Raw genomic sequence first — 10,894 nt, forward strand, 5'->3', positions numbered from 1 at the left:
ATTCTTTTTAATGACTGAGTAGTATTCCATAGAGTAGATGTACCTAAGTTTCTTCATCCACTCCTCTTTTGGTGGGCATCTGAGTTGTTTTTATGTCTTCACTATTGTAGATTGTAGGAGTGCAGGTCACTTTCTCATATGCTGATTTCATTCTATGTGGATATATTCCTGGAAGTGGGATTGGTGAATCATATGGCAGATCAAGTTTCATTTTTCTTAGCACTTAAGGATAAGACATAAAATTTCTAATAAAGTTCTAAGCAGTTATTCTTCTCTGATGTGCTGAGAAGGCAGTAGGTACAAAAAGGAATCATTTAATCATATAAGAAAAAACTATTAAAGGATCTACTAAATTTTTAAAATCATGAATGCAAATATAAAAGTACTCCAAATCTATAAATGTCAATATCTTAGATAACTGATACAGCTGTAGAGATGACAGAGTAAGGACATTTCTGATATGTCATTTTTATAAGATCATAGCAACAACAAAAGTTTCTACCTAAAATTTTTTCTTTATTGCTTGAGGATTTTCTTCAACTTGCTAAACTCACATTTAAATCGTACCCATAGATTCTCAATTTAAAGTGCAACCATGTTTCTAACACCCTCCACATTCCAGCTAGAAAATGACTCCAAAACACTTTCAGTGCTTCCATTTACATTCCTATTTGATGACAGTATGCAGACTTAAAATCTGTGGGCAGCAGAAAAAGCTTTAAAATGGTGAGGCACATTCCCCAGTTATCTCTGATTGATAGGCAGTAAAAGATGGAGATCTCAGACTCCAATCTCAGAGAAATCCAAGTTTGAATCCTGGTTCAGAGACACTGGCTTTGCACATGTGAAAAATTTATTTCAACTCTGGATTGCTAAAGGTGGGGGTGACAGCATCAGCACTTTTACATTGCTGTGGTGGGGCTGATATGAGATAATGCTTAGCACCACTAAGGGCAACCATGGTGCTACAGTGTAGTGAGCATTTTAAGTGTGATTTTCTACTTGGTGCTCTCAAAATCCCCAGATGATCAGTTTTATTAGCCTCTTTTGCAGATGGAGAATCTGCAGCATGGGTTATTGAATGAGACTTTGGAAGGTCTTGGTATAAATGGAACTACACATATTATGGGACTCTATATTCTGTCAATGAGCATTTCATTGGCCTTGTAAATAGACTTAGGCTGAACTTGACAGTAGTACTGTTGCCTCTGTTCTGCAAACGAGCAAATTGAAGTTTAAAGACGTTACATTGTATGTCTGAAATAGTAGAACGAGAAAGGGAAAAAAGCCATCTTACTAATTCTGGATGTGTGACCTCAAAAATATTTTATGTTGTTTTATGATATAGTTGCATAGGCTCTGGGGTTGCCTGTGAAAATAACTGTAATTCTAATGACACAATGTTATGTAGTTATGTATGCATAGTACTATAGAATATAATTATGTACATATGAATGTTATGACACAATGTTAAGCACTTGAAGAATACAAAGTGATGTTATGTTTGGCTAACATCACCATTTGTAACATGGGTGGTTTCTTATTTATAGCTAGGAAAAACCATTCTAGATATGCAGGCTGTACTCAAAGAACAACACTAAGTCCAGAAAAGTCCTACATGCTTGGTGCAAGCTATGCAAGAGACCTGACAAGTAGAAAAGCACACAGAGAGTTGCATGTTTGTCTTAGCACTGAATCGAGAAAGAGAAACATAACCACAACATTTAAATCTACTCTCCAGTCATCCTTGTGTCCTGAGTAGACACTTCAAGTTTAAGTTAGTTTCAGATTGGTAGTTTCTGACAGAAGCAAATGCGTATGTTCTCAACAAGAAGTCACTGCAATTTGATTCTGTAACAACTTTAAATTATTATGGACTGTAAAATGCTTTGCTATTGGAGAGCTTTTAAAATGCAAAACAAAGAATTGCAGAAGGAATGGAAGATGATGCGTGATGCACTCCCCACCCTTAAAAAAGATCATGAAATTACTAAGTTCATGTGTATGTTGACAGTGAATGTATTAGTTTTTCACCCAGGCTCTTGTCTCCTGCAAAAAGCAGAAGAATTAAGCAGAGAATGGCACTGTGTGCAAGCAAGAATAGTTTACTTGACAATGCAGGAACATGAAAAATCCACACATATGTGGGAAGGCCTAGACAAAGAAGCATGCAACGTAAGTGGGCCAAAGACCTTACCACACAGTAGGGCGAAAGGCAAACCCAAATATGCAACTCTGAGATGGAACATCTGTCCATGTATACAAAGGCTGGGTAAGTACAGGGTCTTCAAGAGAAGTCCACTTCAGAAAGACCCTGCTGTCTGATTTTCTACTCCCTTTGTAGCCTCTGCATGGCCATCTTGCACATCCAGAGCAAAATGGCAAACTGGACATTTTGACTTACAGATAAGGGTAGAGGGAGTGACAGCTTGTGACATCTGACTCTGCAGAGCTTACTAGCTGCTTACCTATCTAGATCCTCAGACTCAACTATTTGCCTGCCTATTTATCTCACATTAATGTGATTATCAAGATGAAACACAATTCAGGACAATTTTGAATGGTCATCTTCTTTGTAGGATTATTGCATTATTTTTAGCTTCCTTGTGGTAGCAGAATAATGGTTAGCTAAAGATATCTATATCTGTATCTCTAAATCTGTGTCTATGTCTACATCTGTATCTATATATCTATATCATTTATATCTATGTCTATATCTATATCTACCACAATGAAATTTCAGAAAAATTCAACCTTGAATGAATAAGAGCCAAGGAAAGGGGTGACTTCTAGAGGCTGAAAAAGACCAGGAAATGGATTCTCCCCTACAATTTCCATTCAAGCACGCATCCTAAGCTGATGCCAAGCTCACAACAAAACCAAAACAGTGTGTGTGCATGGTCTCAAGCTACAAAATAGGTGATAATTGGTAATGACAGCAAAAGAAAATAATGACCAAGCTTGCCTTTGACCCTCTCTCAGGGGTGATGATCGTGAAGGTGTTTTAATAGTGTTTGTGAAGCAAATCTCTTTCATAGTTTTGTTCACATGAGACCTAACCCATAATACTAACAGATAATTCTACTTTTCATATTTTTCACTTGAAATAGAGAATGTATGTCTGCCTAATAACTTATGGCAGTGCTGGGTGATTTGTCATTTTTACTTGCACACTTTTAGTCTGGATACATCTATGTCACGTTATGAGGGTTCATAGACAAATGTGTCAATGACATATACCATGAGTCAGGTGAATGAGAAGCTTCTAGTGTTTGCATGTCTGTGTCCCCTCCCAAGATTCTCACTGAAACTTCTAATGTGTTGGTATTAAGAGATAGAGCATTTAAGATGTAAGTACTGAGGGAAGTGATCTAAATGGAATTAATAACTCCATTATAGGACTGGAAGACCTTGCTACAACCCTCACTCCCTCCCATCCCTTCTACCACGTGAGGACACAGCACTCGAGATTTCTTATTAGAAGCAGGAACTGTGTCCTTATCCCACATTGGTCATGCTGGTGTCTTGGTTTTGGACTTCACAGCCTCCAGAACTGAGATAACTAAATTTCTGCTGTTTGTAAGCGAGGCAGCAGATAAGGATGGAGATGGAGACCTGGGTCATCTCTGTCATGGAGACATGGGCAAGAATCCTGGGTCAGGTCAGCTAGCTGTCACACTGGGGAATATCTCTAAGGCATCTTTTAAGAACCCAGCCCCGGGCCCGGCGGTGTGGCCTAGCGGCTAAAGTCCTCGCCTTGAACGCCCCGGGATCCCATATGGGCGCCGGTTCTAATCCTGGCAGCTCCACTTCCCATCCAGCTCCCTGCCTGTGGCCTGGGAAAGCAGTTGAGGACTGCCCAATGCTTTGGGACCCTGCACCCGCGTGGGAGACCCAGAAGAGGTTCCTGGTTCCCGGCTTTGGATCGGTGTGCATCGGCCCGTTGCGGCTCACTTGGGGAGTGAATCATCGGACGGAAGATCTTCCTCTCTGTCTCTCCTCCTCTGTGTATATCTGGCTGTAATAAAATGAATAAATCTTAAAAAAAAAAAAAGAACCCAGCCCCAAGAAACTGGAATAAAGGATTGAGAATCAAAAGGTTTGGTCAGAAGTTTTTCTATGTAAACATACTGAGCTTGGCACACAAGAGGCAATTAGTGGCTCTTTCCTGTCCCACTGTGGGTATTTGAGAAACTCTTTTACTTTTGGGAGGCTGCTTCAGAACATTATTTTCAAAGCATAGGAAAAGGTATTTTGTATTTGTGGGTACTCTAAAGCAAATAAAGGTATTACAGAAGACAAAAGGGAAAACAGCCCAACTTTTCTAATTTGAAAACAAAACCAAAATATCAAGACCCAGATGTTTATTTGAATGTCACTGTACAAATAAAGGGAAAACAAAATGTGCTTGGTATTGCCACCTGTCATTGTACTGTATGGTGTGTGGCAAAAGGAGGGTAACAGCTCCCATTAGTGTCATCGAGTCTACACTTTGAGACTTCTAAGATGTAAAAAATGTGTTAAGTACAAAATGTGTTCATTTAACCATTTTTCTTAAGATGTCATAAGGCTTTTTCATGCTTGTGAGTGTATTGAGTCACAGTGACTTCTGTGATATTGTGGGAAAAAATACCCCAGTATTAAATGGACTGTGATGTTGTTCTAACTAACTTCATCCATGCTGTGGATCAATCTCAAGTTTTAAACTATTTCAGCAGCTGTGTGGGATAGTGGCTGTGAAATTTGCTCTTTGGCTACACATAAAAAAGATTTCTGGTCAATACCAAGCTTTTCTTCTTTAAGTTCCCTAATTATGGCTTTTCTCTCTACCTGTTATGCCGTGTAATTGTGGTATATGTAATTCTATTATCTAGTAGACTGAGAGCATTGTATCATGAGGGTCTGAGTCAGATAATTTAAAAAAGCAATTTTATATGTTATTTTGTACAACAGATACCTATGGATTGCAAGAGCAGCAGCAGTTTGGGCAGAAAATAGTCCAAGTAATTGCTAAAAGGCATAGATGCATTGACTGTGGTCAGTACACAGTGGCACTGAAATGACATGATCACCTGCTTCCATGGGAACATTTCTTACCAGGGTGTCATTATCGCCTATACCATGAGCACACCATTGTCTGGTGGTCCTAAACATTCACCTGACAGTCCTAAAATGATTTGCTTCAGTTGTAGCAGACACAAAATTGAGGGTCCTTTGACATTAACATCTAACAACAAAGTTGTCATAAGAAAGCACCTGGTATAGTGATGAAAATATCCAGATGCCTGCACTGGATTTTCTCCTGTGTCTGAAAAATGTGAGGTTGCACAGGCCCTTCGTGGTGACCTAGTGGCTAAGTCCTCACCTTGAACATGCCAAGATCCCATATGGGCGCCGGTTCTAATCCTGGCAGGCCTGCTTCCCATCCAGCTCCCTGCTTGTGGCCTGGGAAAGCAGTAGAACATGACCCAAAGTATGGGACCCTGCATCTGCTTGTGAGACACCGAAGGGCTCCTGGCTTCTGGCTTCAGATCAGCACAGCTCCGGCCATTGCAGATGCTTGGGGAGTGAATCATAGCATGGAATATCTTCCTCTCTGTCTCTCCTCTGTATATCTGACTTCCAATAATAATAAATCTTAAAAAAAACTCAGGCTGCACGGTTTTCAGAAGCTGAAATTATAAATCTTTAAAATGCATACATTTCAAAGGGATTGCTAGTTTTGACTACTTGGCCACATAAATAATTGTGGCAGATAGTGAAAAAGATGCTATATCATGTTTTTCCTGTGTTTTCACAACCTCCATTATACATTAATGACTGTGATAATCCAAAAAGTATGCCTTATTTTACTTCATGGATAAAATAACAGGGATCAATTTTAAAAAGAATGCTATGAATAAAAGTTACTCCCAGATTGCAGGTTATACATAATATTGTACAAAGTGCTAATCACAGAAAAAGTGATTGCAGAATGTTCTGTCCTTCCAGCTGTTGTTACTGGGAAGATGATTCACTTCTTTTCTTTCCTGACTTCTTCAAATAGGTTACTGATTTCGCATTTTATATCAAGTAAATTGCTGATTTCTTTCTCAAATATAGGTTTTATCAAAAATATAGGCTAATTAATGCTGTTGATAATCTTCCAACCCTCCCTATATGCTTTTCACAAATTTTGATATTTTGTGTTTTGATTTTTCCTCATTTCAAAACATTTCTTAACTTTGTTCCAGACTTCCTGGATTTATGGGTTATTTAGAAAGATATCATTTGTTCAATTTCTGACTACTCTCAGGTTCCCCCCCCAGGTGTAGGGTGTACTGTTGTAACCAATTTCTTGTTTGTGCTGTTTAGAATCACACTTTGTACAATTTGTATCTTATTCAACTTTCTGTGATCCCTCTGACTGTCTAGATTTTCTCTCAGTGAAACTAAACTATGAATCTGAATGCCGTTGCATCGAGTTTTCGAAGGTCAGTTAGCCTAGGTCCTCTCTGTTGGCTACATTGCTTGAGTCTTTATCCTTGCAGATTATAGTTTGCCTTGTTTTACCAGTTACTGAGTGGATTTTCAATACTAGAGGATAATTGTAGATCTATACATTTTAATTTTAGACAGTCATTATTTCCTGTGTTTTGAATCTCTGCAATTAGTGTTATAATATTTAGGATTGTTACGTGCCCTTAACAATTTAATTTTAATTTTAATTTTTTTCATCAATTTAAATTTAGGTCTTTGATCCATCTTGAGTTGATTTTTTTATGATAACAGGTATGGCTTGACTGTCAGTTTTCTACATATATATAACCAGTTTCATCAGCATAGTTCGTTAAGCAGATTATCCCTCCTCCACTGTATGTAATCAGTTTTATGTATGTGAATTAATTTCTGGGCTCTCAATTTTGTTCAGTTGATCCAGGTGTCAATTTTAAAGAATGTCATTACCATTTTGATATGGATTGCATTGAATGTGCAGATTCCTTTGTGTAGTGTAACCATTTTAGTTATACTGATTTTTTTTAAAGATTTATTTATTTTATTACAAAGTCAGATATACAGAGAGGAGGAGAGACAGAGAGGAAAATCTTCCGTCCGATGATTCACTCCCCAAGTGAGCCGCAATGGGCCGGTACACGCCAATCCGATGCCGGGAACCAGGAACCTTTTCCGGATCTCCCACGCGGGTGCAGGGTCCCAAAGCATTGGGCCCTCCTCGACTGCTTTCCCAGGCCACAGGCAGGGAGCTGGATGGGAAGTGGAGCTGCCAGGATTAGAACCGGCGCCCATATGGGATCCCGGGGCGTTCAAGGTGAGGACTTTTAGCCACTAGGCCACACCGCCGGGCCCAGTTATACTGATTTTTATGACCAATGAGGAAAGAATATCTTTCAGTTTTTTGTGTGTGACTATGTCTATCAACATATGCTCTTTTTCATTGTAGAGATTTTTTAATTCTTTGAATAAATTTATTTCTAAATAGTAGATTGTGTGTGTGTGTGTGTGTATTGCAGGAAGTAAACATAATAAAAACATTTCAATGAACAGTGTGGGGAACAGCCAGGACATATCAAACTAAGGAGCTGTTGAACAGCAAAGGAAATAATCAATAGAGTGGGGAGACATCCAACAGTATGGAAAAAATATTTGCAAGCCATTTATCTGACCAACGATAAATATTCAAATATGACAACTTAAAAAGCTCAACAACAATAAATCAGCCAATCCAGTTCAGAAATAGGCAATGGACTTACAAAACTTCTTTTCTTTAAAAGAAGAAATGCTAGTGTCAAACAAATATATAATATCATCCTTACATTGGTGAAAATGGCAGCATTTCTGAACTATCCAGACCACTTGGGCAGAACCCTTGGAATATGTGCACACTGAGACTCTGGGCTGATATGAGGTGGTGGTTCCTCATCCCTGGGTACTGGGACGTGTGGAAAGTCATGAGTGCTTTCCCCTTTGTCTTCCTCTTCCGCAGGAACAACAAGAACAAATAGCAAATTTGGAAGCAATGAGTTCACCCAATTTTCTCTAAACCTTGATCCTTCCCACCCTGATCAACCATGTAATCATTATTAAAAATAAAATAAAGCAAATATATGATAAAAAGCTCAGGATAACTATCCATTGTAGAAATTTGCATTTAAACTACAATGAAATATCACTTCATCCCTGCTAGAGCAACTGAAATCCAAATGTGGCTACGATCCCACTGTGGTGGGTATATTGATTAATGTAACAATTGTGGAAATAGCATGGAGACTTCTTTAAAATACTAGAAACACACTTGCCATATTGTTCACAAATCCCACTTCTATATTCAAATCCTAAAGACCTCGAATACAATGAGCAGAAGAGATGCCTTCACCACCATGTTTATAGCAGCACTGTTCACAATAACCAAATTTGTAATCAACCAAGTTCTCCATCATTAGTTGTATGGGTTAAGAAAATGTGGCATGCATACATGATGGAATATTGTTCAGCTATATAATGAATGAAATTCTACCTTTTCTAGCAAAATGGACTTAACTGCAGATATGTTATAAGCCAAACATTATGTTATAACAGATATGTTATAAGCCAAGACATTCAGTGAATCTCTTCCTTATTTGTGGGAGCAAAAATGAAAAAAAAATACGAAGAGAAAGAAATGTCTCTGTTAGTACTGGTGCAGGTATAGTTTTGTAAAATCTTGTTTTATACTTTTGTCAAGCCATTGGTTAATTACGTTAGGCTACTATAGCTTAATAATATGTAATAGCTTTAAAATGTACTGTATATTGATTAAATGATCATGTCCCATTCAAGTATTTATAGCTGCAGTCTGTATTTCCACTAAATTGCTATACATTTAACTTATTAAACATCTTATTCAGTAAATTATTCAGCCTTTTAACTATAATGTGAAGTTAAAATATGTTGCTCAAATCTTCAAAAAAAAAAGTCAGAAAAAGGTAGAAGCAAGTCAGATGGGGGGTGAAGAAAATGAATGACTATATTTTTAGAATTTTATCCATGAACCAATTTGTGCTAAAAAAACTAATAAAATTAATAGCATCAAATTTTATTTAACAACATTCCTTGTTTGCAATAATCTTTGTAGATTAATATAGTCACCCTAGCCTTCTTTGTCTAGTATTTTACTTACACAATTTGTCCCAGTCTTGATCTTTAACTTAATTATACTTTCATTTTGAAGTGGCTTTGTTCTAAAAAAATGCGCTTATATAGTTGGGCGTTGCTTTTTTTTTTCCCAATTTCCATGTTTTCTATGTTTAAACTATTCTGTTGTCCTGGCTACTGTTATGGTTGGTTTTGAAACTTTTGCATTGTCAATAGTTTCAATGCTACCTCTATTTCAATTTCTCATACATATCTCACAATTTGAACAAACTTCTGATATCATAACAACTGACTTATCTGTACCACAGGTTAATAAATCTTGGTCCTGAAAATTTCAGTTTTACATATTTTAATTTTAAGACACTTTAAAGAGCACATGAAGAAAACAACAGAATGTTCTTGGACAAAAAATAGATTTCTTCAAAGTACAAAGCCTTTCAAGAAACCTACAGAAGCCAAACTCACAAATTGCATCCATCAAGGAATGTGGGAGGAGAGGAAGCTCGCTGCATTTGGTCCTACAGTGGATGAGATTTCCAGGAAGTTTGACCTCCTCAAGTCACATGCAAACAATAAAGCACAGCGTTTCTAACATTCCATTTTCTGAGGGTGAAGGCAATATTCATTTTTAAAAAAGATTTATTTTATTTTTTATTGTAAAGTCAGATATACAGAGAAGAGGAGAGACAGAGAAGATCTTGCATCCATTGATTCACTCTGAAGTGGCCACAACAACTGATGCTGCACCATCTGAAGCCAGGAGACAGGAACTTCTTCCAGGTCTCCGATATGTGTGCAGAGTTGCAAGGTTTTGGACCATCTTCTACTGCTTTCCTAGGCCACAGACAGGGAACTGGTTGGGAAACGGGACCTCCGGGATTAGAACCAGCACCCATATGGGATTCTGGCGTGTGAAAGGCAAGGACTTTAGCTGCTAGGCTACTGTGCCAGGCCCAAAGGCAATATTCTATACACAGTCCATACAAAGATGAAACTGTGAAAGAAAACATGATTTATATGCCTAAACTCTACAACACCTGCAAAATTGCACCTTTCATAATCTCAAACCTAACAGTGAATGTCCAGTGTTTTAGGAATGGTCAAATACATATTGTACTCAGCTTTTAATTATCTCCATTTCTATAAACTTGCATTTGTACCAATCAGGGTGCTTCTTTTTCTCCAAATCAGGCATAATGTGTCCATGTTATTGAACAGGGTTCGAAGGAGGTATATCTAACACAATGGTGTGAAAATCCAACCATCACAGTTATGAACCCCTTAAGGATCCTAAATTATTTGTCACAAGAAAGCAGTAATTGATTGTGAATTGAGTAAAAGTGATTTGTTTGTGAGAAAATATATTGGATTGTGTGTGTGTGTGTAAGTGTACACGCATATGTGGTGAATTCTGTGTTGTCTCACAGCATTGTTACTAGACTAGCATGGCTGGTTTGGAAGCAGCAAGAAATAAGAGATGCAGATTACACAGATATGTACAACAGAAACTTGGAGGCACAACGGTCGTGTCATTATAGCCTGGTGGGAATTCTCATTCTCTACAAAGCTTCCAGTCTTGCTAGGCTTCCACCTCACTTAGTAAATGTGTGAAAATCATCCAACAACATGGAGATCATGTGCAGTGAAAGGACCTGTTTCTTTGGGGTGTGCTACTGCCACAAGAGGAGGACACCTGTGCTTGCTCCCTCCAGAGAATACTGAGGTTCTATTAAGAAGACCAATTGATTTTGTCCAGACAAAA

The 10,894-nt window shown here is 38.0% G+C and overlaps 1 non-coding gene across 1 annotated transcript; it reads right to left on the bottom strand.

Annotated features, from left to right (window-relative positions):
• Window positions 1–10,317: 10,317 nt before the first annotated feature.
• On the bottom strand, window positions 10,318–10,421 carry LOC118757565 (small nucleolar RNA U13). The gene has a single exon (XR_004995270.2). It is a non-coding gene; the product is annotated as a small nucleolar RNA U13 (small nucleolar RNA).
• Window positions 10,422–10,894: the final 473 nt, after the last annotated feature.

The sequence above is a fragment of the Ochotona princeps genome, chromosome 9 (genome assembly GCF_030435755.1).
Source record: "Ochotona princeps isolate mOchPri1 chromosome 9, mOchPri1.hap1, whole genome shotgun sequence".
Classification (NCBI taxonomy): Eukaryota; Metazoa; Chordata; class Mammalia; order Lagomorpha; family Ochotonidae; genus Ochotona; species Ochotona princeps.